The 15,124-nt window shown below is 34.4% G+C and overlaps 1 protein-coding gene across 3 annotated transcripts in view; it reads right to left on the reverse strand.

Annotated features, from left to right (window-relative positions):
• Positions 1–15,124, reverse strand: part of KIAA1958 — a 142,969-nt gene that overhangs the window by 100,015 nt on the left and 27,830 nt on the right. The window lies entirely within an intron of this gene.

Genomic DNA, 15,124 nt, shown 5'->3' on the forward strand with positions numbered 1-15,124 from the left:
GAAGTCAAGTTTTCACTACATCAACAATGAGTGGTAACTCTTTTACCGTGATCCATTTATATATATAACTGAATTGAAAATCCATTTGATACAGATTTTTTAAACTAAAAAAGGTATAAAACTTTAAGTGTTATTATAAAAATAAGAACTGGCTCACTCGTCAATAATTCAGAAAATCAATCTGAATGATGGAATTTTTTCAAAAGACCTTTTAACTTTCAATATCTAGAATGGAACAAACAAATTAGTACCTGCTGGAAAGCCCTGCAAAATATAGTTCTTTTCCCATTTAAAAAATGCCTATCTTTTCCTCACTAAACAAGTAATGGATGCCAATTTATTAGAAAATAGAAAAATATCAAAGATAATATTCATTGTTAACATTCTGGTATTTTTCTTTTTAGTCTTTTATTTGTACTTGGGACCACATGTTCCTTTTAAACAAAACTGTAATCAAATTAAATATTACTATTTACATTCTATTAGTTTATGCGTTTTCTATGTTGTTGCACAATCACGTTGCTATGTATTATTTCATCCACTGTAACTCAGAATAAATGAATATAAAATATATAATGGAATTATTGACAGTTTCCTAACAGTCTGAATATTTAGTTAGAGACAAACATATTAAGAATTCCAGGCTTCTAAAAGCTAAACTTAATTTCTGGCAAGCATGACTGGTAATTACAACCAAAAGCCAAATATTATGGAGTCCTTTTTTTAGACTAAGCAGTTTTGCCACTCAGCATGTATAATCACTGAAACACTTCCAGCATAATGATATCTGTTCAGCTACTGGCAACCATAAATGTTTCTGAAAGCTAGAGAAATGTGAAAATTCTCTAATATGACTTGCAAAGTGAAAGTACATGTGAATGAATTTCAAGTATAAAACTGTGATCATAAACACTATGGTATTCAGAGAAAATTCATAATCATATATATTTTTCACCTATGAGAAATAGCTATGCAAATCATCATAAAAACAAAACCCAATATTGAAAAAATTTTAATCCATACTAGACCTAGTTCATATAAGCACAAAGTATTTTCATATTCTATATGAAATTATTGAGGGTAAATCATTTGAATTTCAAAAATAGTTCAAGACAAAGCACCTTTGTCTTGACAATTTTAAGAACTACTAGTATGGTATTTCACAAAATAAAAGTGTCACTTAATTTGGGTTTGTCTGATATTTTTCTCACAACTAGACAGGAATTAGACAAAAATAGTACCAGAAAATAAAAAAGTACTCAAAAGGAGTATCACAAAGGGACACAGGAGTCAACAAAAGAGCTCCCAATGACTAGAGCTAGAACAATTTGAGCAACAAAATATTGGGTTCTAACCCAAAGTATATAATAAATACCTGTGAATTTTATTGATATGAATAAATGATTAATGAAATAGGGAAAAAAATCAGACCAATCCACTGAACACAAGAATTCCAATTTATGTAGACACTGCCTCCTCAAGAAGGTGGGGCACCATTCCTTATCCCTTTGGTATGGGCCGCTCCATCCAAAAAGCAAAGTGGGGGCGGAGAAAGAAAACAGTGTAAAACATCTGATAGATACCACCTCAGTCAAGTGATAAGTGCATCAGCAGTGATAATTCATGATGACATCACATACCATCACATATGCAGTGATAAGAGCATTTAGCTGGGTGCTGTGACACACACCTGTAATCCCAGCTGCTTGGTGGGAGGACACTGGAGCAGGAAGATCACAAGTTAAAGTTCAGCCACAGCAGTTTAGGAAACACTGCCTCAAAAAATAAAAAAGATCTGGGGATGTAGCTCAATGGTAGAGCACTTGCCTAGCACAAGCAAGGTCCTGGGTTCAACTTCCAGTTACCCCCAGACCGCCAAAAGGCATTTTATCACTGTATTCTTACAGTTAAGAACCCATAATCCCTGTCCAGGTATGAGAAACATATCAGACAAACCCAAATTGAGGGATGTCTTATATTCTGTGGAATACTTTACCAGTACTCCTTAAAGCTGTCAAAGTCATTTAAAAAAAAAAAAAAAGGTAAGTCTGAAAAACTGCCACTGTTCAGAGAAGCCTAGGGTATGGTGACTAAATATAAGGTGGTTTTGTGGATGAAATCCAAGACAGAACAGAGATACAAAGCAAAAATGAAAAATACATAAATAAAGACTTCAGTTGATAACAATGTATCAATATTGGTTCTTTATTTGTAACAGACATCTCACATTAATGTAATATGTTATTAAGGGAAACTGAATATGGGGCATGCAAGAACTCTGAGCTGGCCTTCCAACTTTTCTGTAAGTTGATCAAACTACTCTACAATTTGAAGTCTATACATTATATATATGTACATATATACACATATACATGCATATTAAACTGATAGATATTCAGGCATAGGTAGATCACACACACACACACACACACACACACACACACACCTCAGTTCCAAGAGGGCAGGGATACTGTTTTGTTCACTACTTTGTATTCGCAGTTAGACCATCTCCTAGAACTCAATAAACACTTTTGGCACAAACAAGCATGTTTTATGACACTGGTTTTATTTCAATACTTCCTCATTATTCCTTTATTTCTATAAATCTACCAAAAAATGTTATGAAGAAAAAGTATCATCTAATTCTGGTCAAGAAATTAGCAAACGTTTGTGTTGGTGTGTATAGCTCAGTGGTAAAGCATTGCTTAGGATGTCCAAATCCCTGGGTTTAATCCCCAGCACTGCCCCTGCAAAGGGCAAATATTGATTATCAGAGTCATTCAACCAACATTTGTTATATCTTCACCACAATCCAAAATTGACACTGGGTGCTGGGGACTCAAAAAAAATTAAAACACATTAAAACACACACACACACACACACACACACAGCTTAATTGTGAGGCAGGAAGTTGGGAGGCTGGCTAATACACAGATGATAATGATACAAAACGATTAAGTGTGAGATACTTGCTTTGGGTATCCTGGGATAGTATAGCAGGATCATCCAGCCCTGCATAGGATGGTAAATAAATACCAAGGACTCAAGAGCAAAGAAAGGCATGTGGGCCCCAAACAACTGTTGTGTGGGCAGACAGAGTAGAGCTCAGTGATGGGTGGGACTGGAGAGATGTGGTGGCATGCTGGTACACCAGGCCATCAAGAGGCCTAGAGAGTCACTGGGGAATGTTTTTTCCCCACATTCTTTTTTTATTGGCGCATTATAGTTGAACATAATGATGGGATTTATTGTTGTCTAACAATAAATACATGTTAGGCAACAATAAATCCCATCATTATGTTCAACTATAATACACCAATAAAAAAATATGTATAATTCTTTTTATAATATAACAATATAATTTGGCTAATATCACTCCCCGACACTTCCCCCACTCCAGGAATAGTTTTTAAGAGGGCAGTGGAATGGTTAAGATGGTGACTTCAATTGATCGCATCTCTGGGGCAGGGATTAGGCAGAATGATCAATATGAAGTTATGAAAGCAAAGGTGTTCAACTGCAATACTGATGAGCTAGAGATGAGAACTATTTTAGGAAGTAATAGAGGCAACTAGGCAATTATTAAATAGCCATGCCTCTTAACTCATTTTTACATTTTATCTCTTTCCCTCTTTAAACAATTTCCCTCACAGCAGACAGAATTATCTTTTTTTAAAAATACTTTTTTTAGTTATAGATGGACATGATACCTTTATTTTTATTTATTTTTATGTGGTGCCGAGGATCAAACCCAGGGCCTCACACGTGCTAGGCAAGTGCTCTACCACTGAGCCACAACCCCAGCCCTCTTTTGAAAACATAGAGCAGCCCATCTCAGCCTCAGTGAAACCTGTCAATGGCTGCTCATTATCTTCCAAAATTAAACTTAGTGTAGTCTCTTAAAAGCAATATAATCACATTCCTGCTTTCATCACCTTCATCCTGTGCTATCCTCCTCCAGCCATACTCTGTTCAATTCCTTAAAACTATCAAGCTCCTTCCTGGTTAAGAGCCTAAAATATTGTTTTTCTTATTCTACAGATCTCAGCCTACATGTTACCTCCCAGGAGGCCCAACTAAAGAAAAGGTATCTTTCCTATCACACCAATCACTCTCCATCACAGCACCCTCTTTGTACTTAAAATAATCTGCAAGCAGAGTTGATTCTTGTCATGTGGGTTAGTTATATTCCACAAAGTCACTGCAAGCCCTTTAACATTGCTCCTATGAGAAATCAGAAATACTTTACCATTACCAAGTAGTCAAATACCTCTTATCATTGCTCCTGGAGGAGGAAACCGAGGGTTAGATTCTTGCAAATCTCTGGTCATATCATGTTTTTGTTTGTTTGTTTGTTTGTTTGTTTGTTTTTTGGTAGTGCATTCTGTCTATTTTTATATGGTGCTGAGGATCGAACCCAGAGCCTCATGCATGTTAGGTGAGAACTCTACCACTAAGGCACAACCCCAGTCCCCACCCCAAGTCCATTTTTTTAAACTTTGAGATAGGTCTAACTTGCCCAGGCTAGCCTTGAACTTGGGATCCTCCTGCCTTAGCCTCCCAAGTAGCTATAGGATTACTGGCATGAACCACCACACTTGGTCACATCATTTTTTTGACAACCAATCAATATATAACCTAGTTTCGTGTGTTTCTGCTTAAAGAAGTCTTATTCAATATACTATATATTACTGGTTAACACTAAACTCACAGCCAAAAGCATTGTAACAGATGCCAGAACAGAATTTATCTAAACAAACATTTTCTACATAAGGCACATCATAATCTTCTTGTATTCAGGAACACTAGAATTCTTTAGCAGTGAAGCACTTGGGGGCCACTGTAAACAGCAGAATCACTTAAAAAAATTACTAAAATGCAAAAAACAGAGAATTCACAAAAATATTAGTTTACAATATGAGAGCTAACACAAGTGTTGTCTTGCTGTAACACAGCTGAGAATGTATGTATGAGATCAGTCAGATTTTTCAATACTTTGCCCATATCCATGAATGACTGCAGAAGTGCTGCGAGTACTGACTCTGGAGTTACAAATTAATTTTAGTGAATAGGTGGATTCATAAATAAGGACTCTGTAAATAATGAGGGTCAACTGTATTTGATAACCATTATTTGCTTTATAATTTATAAACCCACAAGTTCAGGGGACTGTCTGTCCTCTTAGCATCTGACATTCAACAAATATTTGAGAATAAATAAAAAGTATAAATGCACAACAGGAAGGTTGGTATATAAGCCTAAAGGTCAATAATGGGAGAAGTTTAAGATAAAATAAAGAAGCTAAATAATCATGGATGTGGTTAATTTCTGGAAAAGAATCTGAACAAGGTACAAAGATAAAAATTACAGGATGGTTAGGTCAGACCTTTATGAAAAGATGATTCCTAAGCTGAGAACTGAGAAATGCAAAGGAGCAAGTTATGTGAAGCAGAGTATATAGAAATTCCAGGCAAACAGAACAGCAATGTGAAAGGGCTGAAATAGGAAAGTGTTCTAAACACTGTCTATTTGAAAGTTAAAATGAAAAGCTGATATATAACATTGTCTGAGTAACTATCACAAACTCTCCTAGGCTTGTAGAAGAAGTAACTTCAACTTGTTAAGCACACAGAGTAGTCTAAGAGGGTTTACTTCTGAAAGCCTTGTTTTTAAAACAAAAACAACTTAGATAACTACCTAGACATTACTATGGTTTGAATGTCTGTTCCCTCCAAAACTTGTGTTGAAGCCTAATTGGCAATATAACATTATCAAGAGGTGGAATCTTTAACAAATGATTAGGCAAGAGGGCTCTGTGGATTGATGCCATTATAAAAGGGCAAGTTTGTCCCCCTCTTTCACCCTCTTGCTTTCCACCATGTAGTGATATAGCCAAAAAGCCCATGCCAGATGTCAATATCTTATTACTGCACTTCCCACCCTCCAATACCGTGTGCTAACAAATTTATGTTCATTGTAAATTATCCAGTTTCAGGTACCTTGTTATGGTAGTACAAAATAGACTAACAAACATACCAAGACCTGGCAGTCATGAATTTGATGGAGCTGGAGAATTCATCAATGGGGGTACACAAGAACAAAGAATGTGGGCTGGGGTTGTGGCTCAGTGCCAGAGTGCTTGCCTTGCACATGTGAGGCACTGGGTTTGATTATCAGCACTATATAAAAATAAACAAACAGTGGTACAGAATAGAGGACACAGAGACAAACCCACATAAATACAGTTATCTTATACTAAAGTGCCAAAAACATTCAAATGGTGCTGGCAAAACTGGAAACCCATATATAACAAAATGAAATTAAACCTCTGTCTCTCACCCTGCACAAAAATCAACTCAAAGTGGATCAAAGACTTGGGCACTAGAACAGAGACCCTGTATATAACAAAAGAAAAAAATAGGCCCAAATCTTCGCCACATCAGCCTAGGATCTGACTTCCTAAACAAGATTCCTAAGGCGCAAGAAGTAAAATCAAGAATCAATAAATAGGATGGCTTCAAATTAAAAAGCTTCTTCTCAGCAAAGGAAACAATAATGTGAAGAGAGAGCCTACTGAGTTGGAGAAAATCTTTACCACATGGACCTCCAATAAAGCATTAATCTCCAGGATATATAAAGAACTCAAAAAACTTAACACCAAAAAATCAAATAACCCAATCAATCAATGGGCTAAGGAACTAAACAGACACTTCACAGAAGAAGAAATACAATTGATCAAAAAAAATATGAAAAAGTGTTCAACATCTCTAGCAATTAGAGAAATGCAAATCAAAACTACTCTAAGATTTCATCTCACCGTGTCAGAATGTCAATCATCAAGAATATAGGCAACAATAAATGTTGGCGAGGATATGGTGAAAAAGGTACACTCATCTATTGCTGGTAGGACTGCCAATAGGTGCAACCACTATGGAAAGCAGTATGGAAATTTCTCAGAAAACTGGGAATGGAACCACCATTTGGCCCAGCTATCCCATTCCCTGGTTTATACCCAAAGGACTTAAAATCAGCATACTATAGTGATGCAGCCACATCAATGTTTATAGCAACTCAATTCACAATAGCTCGACTATGGAACCAACCTAGGTGTCCCTCCATAGATGAATGGATAAAAAAAAATGTGATACACACACACACACTTAATGGAATATTACTCAGCTTTAAATAAGGGATGAAATTATGGCATCTGCCATTAAATGGTTGGAGTTGGAAAATATCATACTAAGCGAAATAAGCCAATCCCACAAAACCAAAGGCCAAATGTTTTCTCTAATATGTGGATGCTAATTCTTGATAAGGCAGGGGAGCACTAGGGAAGAATAGCGTTACCTTAGATTAGGTGAGGGAAGTGATGGGAGGGGAAGGAAAGGAATGTGGGGATAGAAAAGATAGTAGAATGAAACAGACATTATTACTGTATGTATACATGTGACGACATGATCAATGATTCTGCAACATGTACACTCAGAAAAATGAAATTATATCCCATCTATGTATAATATATCAAAGTGCATAAATGTGTTCTACTGTCATGTATAACTAAAACAAATTAAAAAATTTTTTAAAAGAATTACAAGGAAAAGATGAAGAACAAAAAAATAAACAAAATAAAGATATTATGCCCGTGTGTAATTTAAAAATATTAAAAAAAAAAAGAACAAAGAACATTTAACAGGAGCTTTCTGACTTCTCCATTCACAAGGACTAGATCTTAACCCCTTTGGCCTGTTGCTTTCTTCTGTGCTCATTCACTTTCAATAAACCAAAGAGTATTCATATTTTGGTTATGCAATATAATAAATCTGCAAAGTGGTAACAGTAATCAAGGACATGACATGGCTTTTCTCACTCTGAGGAAGTAAAATTGTAGAACCCAGTGAATACTAGAAAACCACATTAAAAAAGTATCTAATAAATTTTCCTTCATATAATAGGTACTAGGCAAAATTACTTTTACATGTGAATAATTACAGTAATAAACACTGATAAAGCAGGAGGAAATTCACCATTAGAAACAGCAAAATTATTTAGGCAATGAACAGACCACCAGTGGTCCCCACCATTACTGGGAATATATTATTATGAATAATGAAACCACAGGAAAGGCTCATTTCCTCACGATATGTATACTTACAGAGAGGTCAACTACTGTGGGTTCCAGGAGAGAATATATTTCTAGTGCTTAAAGCACTGAGAGGATGGATTATGGGTGACTGATTAGAAATTAAGAGGAGAAAATAAGAAATATTTTAAATATCAACTCATGTCCAGCAGAGTAAAAGTGTTCTCTGGTTGGTCATTATGTAGAACACCTATCTAAATCTATCTAAATAAAAATAACATAGCCAACAAAAAATTTATTATTCCTATGAGAAAATGCAACCCTCGTTTACCACAGTGGCTAGCCTTGACTTCTTTGGACACCTCAAAGCACTAACACTAGAGAGCTTCAGGGCCTTACTTGGTCCTCAAAGACTTGCTGGGGAACACAGCAGACATAGCTAAAAATGGTAGGGTGCTTACCTAGCTCAAGGCCCTAGGTCTGATTGCTAATACCACCAAAAAGGGAGAAAAAAAAAAACTTACTAATCCTCTTATACAGTGGCTATTTAAAAATTCAATCTATTGAGAGTGCTTATGTTAATGACTACTATACTGGACAGTGTAAAAAAAGAGAATATTTTCACCATTGCAGAAGTCCTACTGGACAGTCCTCCTCTTTTTAAGAAAAAAGGTCTCTCACTTTCTATAGCATCATAAAAGAAAGCAATGAATGTACATAATGTCACTAAATTATATACTTAAAAATGGCTAAGACGGAGGGGCGGGTGTGTGTGCTGAGGCTGGGAATCAGTGGTAGAGGACTTGCCTAGCATGCGTGAGGCACTGGGTTCGATCCTCAGTACCACGTAAAAAAAATAATAATAAAATAAAGATATTGTGTCCACCTATAATTAAAAAATAAATATTTTTTAAAAATGGCTATGATGGTAAATTTTATGTTATGTGTTCTTTACCACACATTTTAAAGGCAGCTGTTAGACTCTCTCCATATATTTTGAGGTATGACACAAATTTAATAAGAACTTCTTCAAAAGCCAAAAGTTGTAAATAGCTGAAAGTTCACAAAAAACAGCTAATTCCTATAGGCCAGTTCTATTGCCCATGAGGTCAATAAGTAAAAGCAAGCCATCTGAATCAAAGTTAGGACTATCTTTAGGACTTCAAAAGTATAAAATAGGGAACTAGGTGTAATTCAATGTAGAGTGCCCCTTGGTTCCATCCCCAGGGTTGGGGGAAAAAGAAAAAGAAAGGAAAAAAACCCAAGGAAAACAGGTAAATCAGTGGACCCTAGGAAATGAAATTGCATGCTTTTATTTAAAAATGTCTTTAAAAGGTTGAAAAATAAACTGAGTATTAAGCTCAACAAGCTTGAAACATGATAAAAGAAACTAAAAGAAAGGACTTATAATAGGAAAAGGAGAAATTAACAAAAGACAGAAAACAAAAAGGAGAGAGCATAGACTGTACCATTAAGAAAAAAAGATAACATTATTTATTCCTCACTCCCCGCACTTATGCCAGGTGCTAGGAACAGAATGTTGAAAAGAACCAACATATGCTATCTGGATCCAAACCACAGACAGTCTTTTAGAAAGAATTCCTAGAAGGAAAACTTAGGACATCAGTATTTCTAGCTTCCATTTTTATTCTGTATATTTTGACTTTGTTCGTACTAAGAACTAAAAATTAAGATTGTATTCAGTATTTTCCTGACGATCTGAATTTTCTCTTTTAGAATCACAATACACAGTTATAGTAGAAAAATCTATATATTTCTCAGTTTCAACACCCTGTTCATTTCTCTATTTCTTTGTGTTTTTATTAGTGCTTCTCCCTCTGTCATCCTATCTGTAGTTTAAGTTTGTGGATGTTAATTTAGACAGAATACCAAAACTCTTATGGGGGCCTGTTGGGAGGGGGGGACTTAGGACCAATATACCCCCTCATATGGAATACAGGGAGTATCATATAAATGGATGGTGATAAAAGCATCAAGCATATGCTGTTGCTTTATCACATGATAAATAATTTACAACTAACGTAAGATATCAATTTCATTCTGTCTCTAGTTATTTGATACTACATCACATTCATTATCTTATCACAACTGAAGGTAGTACTTCTGCTCAAAGCCATGTGGCTAAAGACTAAATTATATTTTCTTGGTTGTAATATGCATGTAGCATGTTCATTTACTTCTATCTTTTCTATTTTCCATCTTAAGGGTTTTGAAAATATAAAAGAAACTAAATTTGCAAGTCTTCTTTCTATTAAACAGTCTAATTAATCAACCAAGTATAAAATGACAAAGAACTGTTTTCACTTTGTCATTTTCTCAAACAGAACATAAGAACTCCTTGACCTTAAATTCAGATGACATCATTGAGGGGCGGAACTCGCTCTTTCCTATTGTACTGGTCCAATTTTTGTAATATTGTATAATTAGGAAAAAGCGACAAGACATTTACATCAGCAGTTAATGAAATACTAACTAAATGCTACAATAATCTAACAATTACATAGATATAATCCACTAGTATCAAATTATTACTATATAGTTACTATTTGCTTTATCAAAATCATGTTAGTACAAAAATATCTATGAGCTTCAAAAAGAACACCAGCATTTTTCACTGCAGAAGCAACAATATGTCCCTGCTGGAAATAGCTAAAAGAACTGAAGGATTTGGAATTTAATTTCATGATCCCATGTCCACTTTGCCTCTTTTAGACAATACTGATTCATTCAATATCACTGAGTATTTATGTTCCAAGCACCAAGAAAGCCAAACTTAGGTATGGTAATATTTATCTTATTTTTTAAATACTTTTTAGTTGTCAATGGACTTTTATTATTTTTATTTATGTATATGTGGTGCTGAGAATCGAACCCAGTGCCTCACAAATGCTAGGCAAGTGTTCTACCATTGAGCCACAACCCCAGCCCTAGGTACAGTAATATTTAGAAGAGACAAAGGATAATTCAAAATTCCTAAAAGTCTAAAAATCATCTATATTTGTTTGTTTGGGGGGGATGTAATTGGGGATTGAACCTAAGGGTGCTTTACTACCGAGCTACATCCCAGTCCTTTATTTTGCCCAGGCTGGCATGCAACTTTCAATCCTCCTGCCTCAGCCTCCTGAGTCACGGCACTTATAGGAATATAACACCATGTATATATTTTTTAAATTTTTAAAAAAATTTTTTAGTTGTAGATGGACAGTCCATCTATGTATGTATGTGATGCTGAGGATCAAACCCAGAGCCTCACGTGTACGAGACAAATATTATGCCACTGAGCCACAACCTCAGCCCATGTATTTGTTTTTAATAAGGTTTTTTAGTGTAAAATTATACTTAAATACTAGAAATGTGATGTCCTGGCAATAACGTATAAAAACCAGATCACAAAACTTCTATGTAGATCCTGAAAACTGGGAAACTAAGAGCCTAAGTTTAGACATCACAAAGAAGCATTCAATTTGTGTTAAATCTCATGTTAGTACAATAGTAGCAATATGCTAGTAAAAACCATGTTTTATAGAGAAATCAATAAGGAAATGATGAACTAAAAGCAGCAAAATATTGGTTCCAAAAGTCATTCAATAGTAGGCTTTTGTTGGTTAGGTTCACTGTTCCTAGTATCTGCTTAATAATATGCTCTATTTCCCAAATATGTCTTATTACATTTAGCTATCTTCTGTCATATTTCTCTCTTCTATTTTACTTTTCAAAGAATCGCTTTATTATGACATAACTGAAATACAATGAATTGTATATTTTTTAAATGCACAATTTGGACATATGGAAAAAATAATCGAGAAACAAACTATCACCATGACCAAAAAGATAAATATATAATCACTCCCAAGTTTCCCGAAGATCTGTTGTTATAGCTCCTTCTCTTCCTACTCTTAAACCTCCTCCCAGGGCAAACACTTATGTTTCCATCTCTATAAGGAGTTTTCATTTTCTAGAACTTTAAATAAAAAGGAATCATAGGACAAGTGTTTTATAGCCTGGTTTCTTTCACTTAACATTAAGTATTGTGAGACCCATTAATATTGTTAGGTGTATCAATAGTTCATTCTTTGCACAGCTGAGAAATCTGCTATTATATGTATACATCATAATTATTTTATTCATTCACTTATTAATGGACATTAGATTATTTTCAGTTTTAGTTATTACACGTAAGGATCCTATGAACATGCATGTACATACAAGTTTTTATATATATACACACATTCCTTTTTACTAGGAAAAATACTTAACATCATATGGGTAAGTATATAATTTTGATTTTTTTTTAAAGTGAAAAATTTCCAAAGCAGTACCATTTTATATGTCTACCAGCAGAGTATGAGAACTGCAGTTACTCAATTCCTAGCCAATACTTGGTATGGTGGTTTAATTTCCATTTTTTAATAACATCAAGAATCTTATGTGCTTATATTTGGCACCTGTATATATATTCTTTAGTGATGTGTCCAAATCTTTTGCTCACCTTCTTTATTTAGAATTAAGAAGTCTAGATTCAAGTCTTTGGTCAGATATATAACATGTAAAATTTCCTTCCAGTCATTGATTTATATTTCCATTCTCAGGCATTTAAATTTTATTAAATCCAACTTACCAAATTTTACTTAGGTGGAACTTGGTTTGAATCACATCTAAGAAATCTCTACATAACTCAAGTCACCAAGATTTTGTCCCAATACTTTCCCTAGAAATTTTAGTATTAGGTTTCACATTAATTATATGATCCATTTTAAGTTAATTTTCAGATACCATAAGGTATAGAGAGAAGGTATAGACTGAAGTTCACTTTGTGCATACTGATATCCAACTACTTGAGCACTTTTTGCTGAAAATATTATCCTTTTCTCACTGAATTACTTTTCGGCCTTTGTTAAATAATGGATCGTATCTGGTAGGCTTAGTTATAAACTCTATGCTCTTCCACTAATTTACCTTATAGAAGCAAGACTGTCTTGATTACTGTGACCTTACAGTAGGTCTTAAAACAAGGAAATAAGTACTACAATTTTATTCTTTCAAAATTATTTTGCTGGGCTAAGTCCTTTTACATTTCCACACAAATTTTAGAATCGGTTTCTCAATTTCTACCAAAAAGCTTGCTGGGATATTAAATGAGATTGCACTGAAAGTATAAGAATTAATTTGGGGGGAAATGGCATCTTAATAATAATGAGTTGTCTGATCCATGAACACAAGAGTATCTCTTCATTTACTTGTTTTACATTTCTATCAGCAATGTTCTGCAATTTTTAGGGTACATCCTACATGTATTTCGTTAGCTTCATCTCTAAGTAATTTTTTATGCTATTGCAAATAGTATCTTCCAAGTTCAATGTCCAACTGTTTGTGGCTAATATACAGTTATAAAACTGATTTTTACATATTGAACTTATTCTCTGCAATCTTACCAAACTAATTATTCTAGTATTTTTTCTGTGGATTCCACAAGATATGATCCATTTTGTCAGTGAATAAGTGTTAATCCCCACCCCCCACTTTTTTGGGGCTGAAGATTTAATCCAGTGCCTTATAAATGCTAAGCAGTACCACTGAACTACATCACTGGCAATTCTTCCTTTCCAATCTGAATGTTTTTTCCTCCTCTGATCTGAATGCTTTTTTTTTTTGTTGTTATATGTAAGTTATCAAATTAATGGAATAAGATTGTTTATAATAGTCTCTTTCTATCCTTTTAACAACTGTAGAACTCATATTGTCACCTTTCTCATTCCTGATACTATTAATCTGTATCTCCTCTCCATTTTTCTGATCAGTCTAGTAGAAACCCCTGCTATTTTATTTTCAATGAGCTAGCTTCTCAAAGAACCAGATTTTTATTTCATTTATTTTTCCATTCTTTTCTATTATTTCTTTCATTTATTTTTGCTATGATTTTTTGGGGGGAGGGGTTCTTTGGTTTTAATTTTTTCTGTTCAGTATTTTTTTAATATGGTTAATTAATTAATTTATTTATTTTTATGTGGTACTGAGGATGGAACCAGGGCCTCGCCTGTGCCAGGCAAGCACTCTACCGCTGAGCCACAACCCCAGCCCTCTGTTCAGTATTCTAATTTCATAAAACAGAGACTGAGATTATTGTTTTCATTTGCTATATATAGAGTTCCCTCAAATAGGTGCTGGGATGTAGTTCAGTGGCAAGCATCTGCCTTGCATTCACAAAGCCCTGGGTTCAACTCCCAGTTCCAAAAAAGACCAAAAAATATATATATATATACACACACACACACACACACACACACACACACAGTTCCCTCAAATCACTACTAGCTGCATTTGAAAATCTTTGATGTGTTTTTTATTTAGTTCAAAACACTTCCAAACTTTATGTAATTAATCCTTAGAGAACACTTCCCTCAACAACAGCAGGATACATACCTTCAAATGCACATGGAACAGGAATAAAAATTAAAATAAACTACATATTAGTGGCTTAATATCTCAATAATTTGGAAAATTCAAATCATGCAAAAAAGATTCTATGATTACAGTGGAAAATAAAGATATCTGGGAAATCCCAAATACTTGTGAAAGCAGTAATTGTTTTGTATAATACATGAGTCAAATAATAAAAAAGGGATGGCAAATCTGCTCCCAGTCACTTGTTCTTGGCCTACAGAATACCTAATGTATTTTAAAGACAATATTATATTATAAGACAAATAATCACAATAGTCATAAATACTTTTTCCTTCCTCAGTTACAAGACTTATACTTTTGTCATATCCATGAAGTAAGTCCCACATGAATAAAATATAAGCTATAAAAGAGGAAGAAAGGTAATATGGAAAACAATGGAGGTCTCACACTACGAGAGAGAACTCCATAATTCACAAACCATTTTTTTTTTTTAGCATTTACTTATTTCATGCTCTAAAGAACTGTGAGGCTTAATTGTTAATTACTTCTAGTTCCATTATACAGATACTGAAACTGGTTCAGGGAGATTAAATACCTTACCAGAGACCAGATAAAAG

Source organism: Spermophilus citellus (assembly GCF_964194105.1).
Source record: "Spermophilus citellus genome assembly, chromosome: 2".
NCBI classification, from domain to species: Eukaryota; Metazoa; Chordata; class Mammalia; order Rodentia; family Sciuridae; genus Spermophilus; species Spermophilus citellus.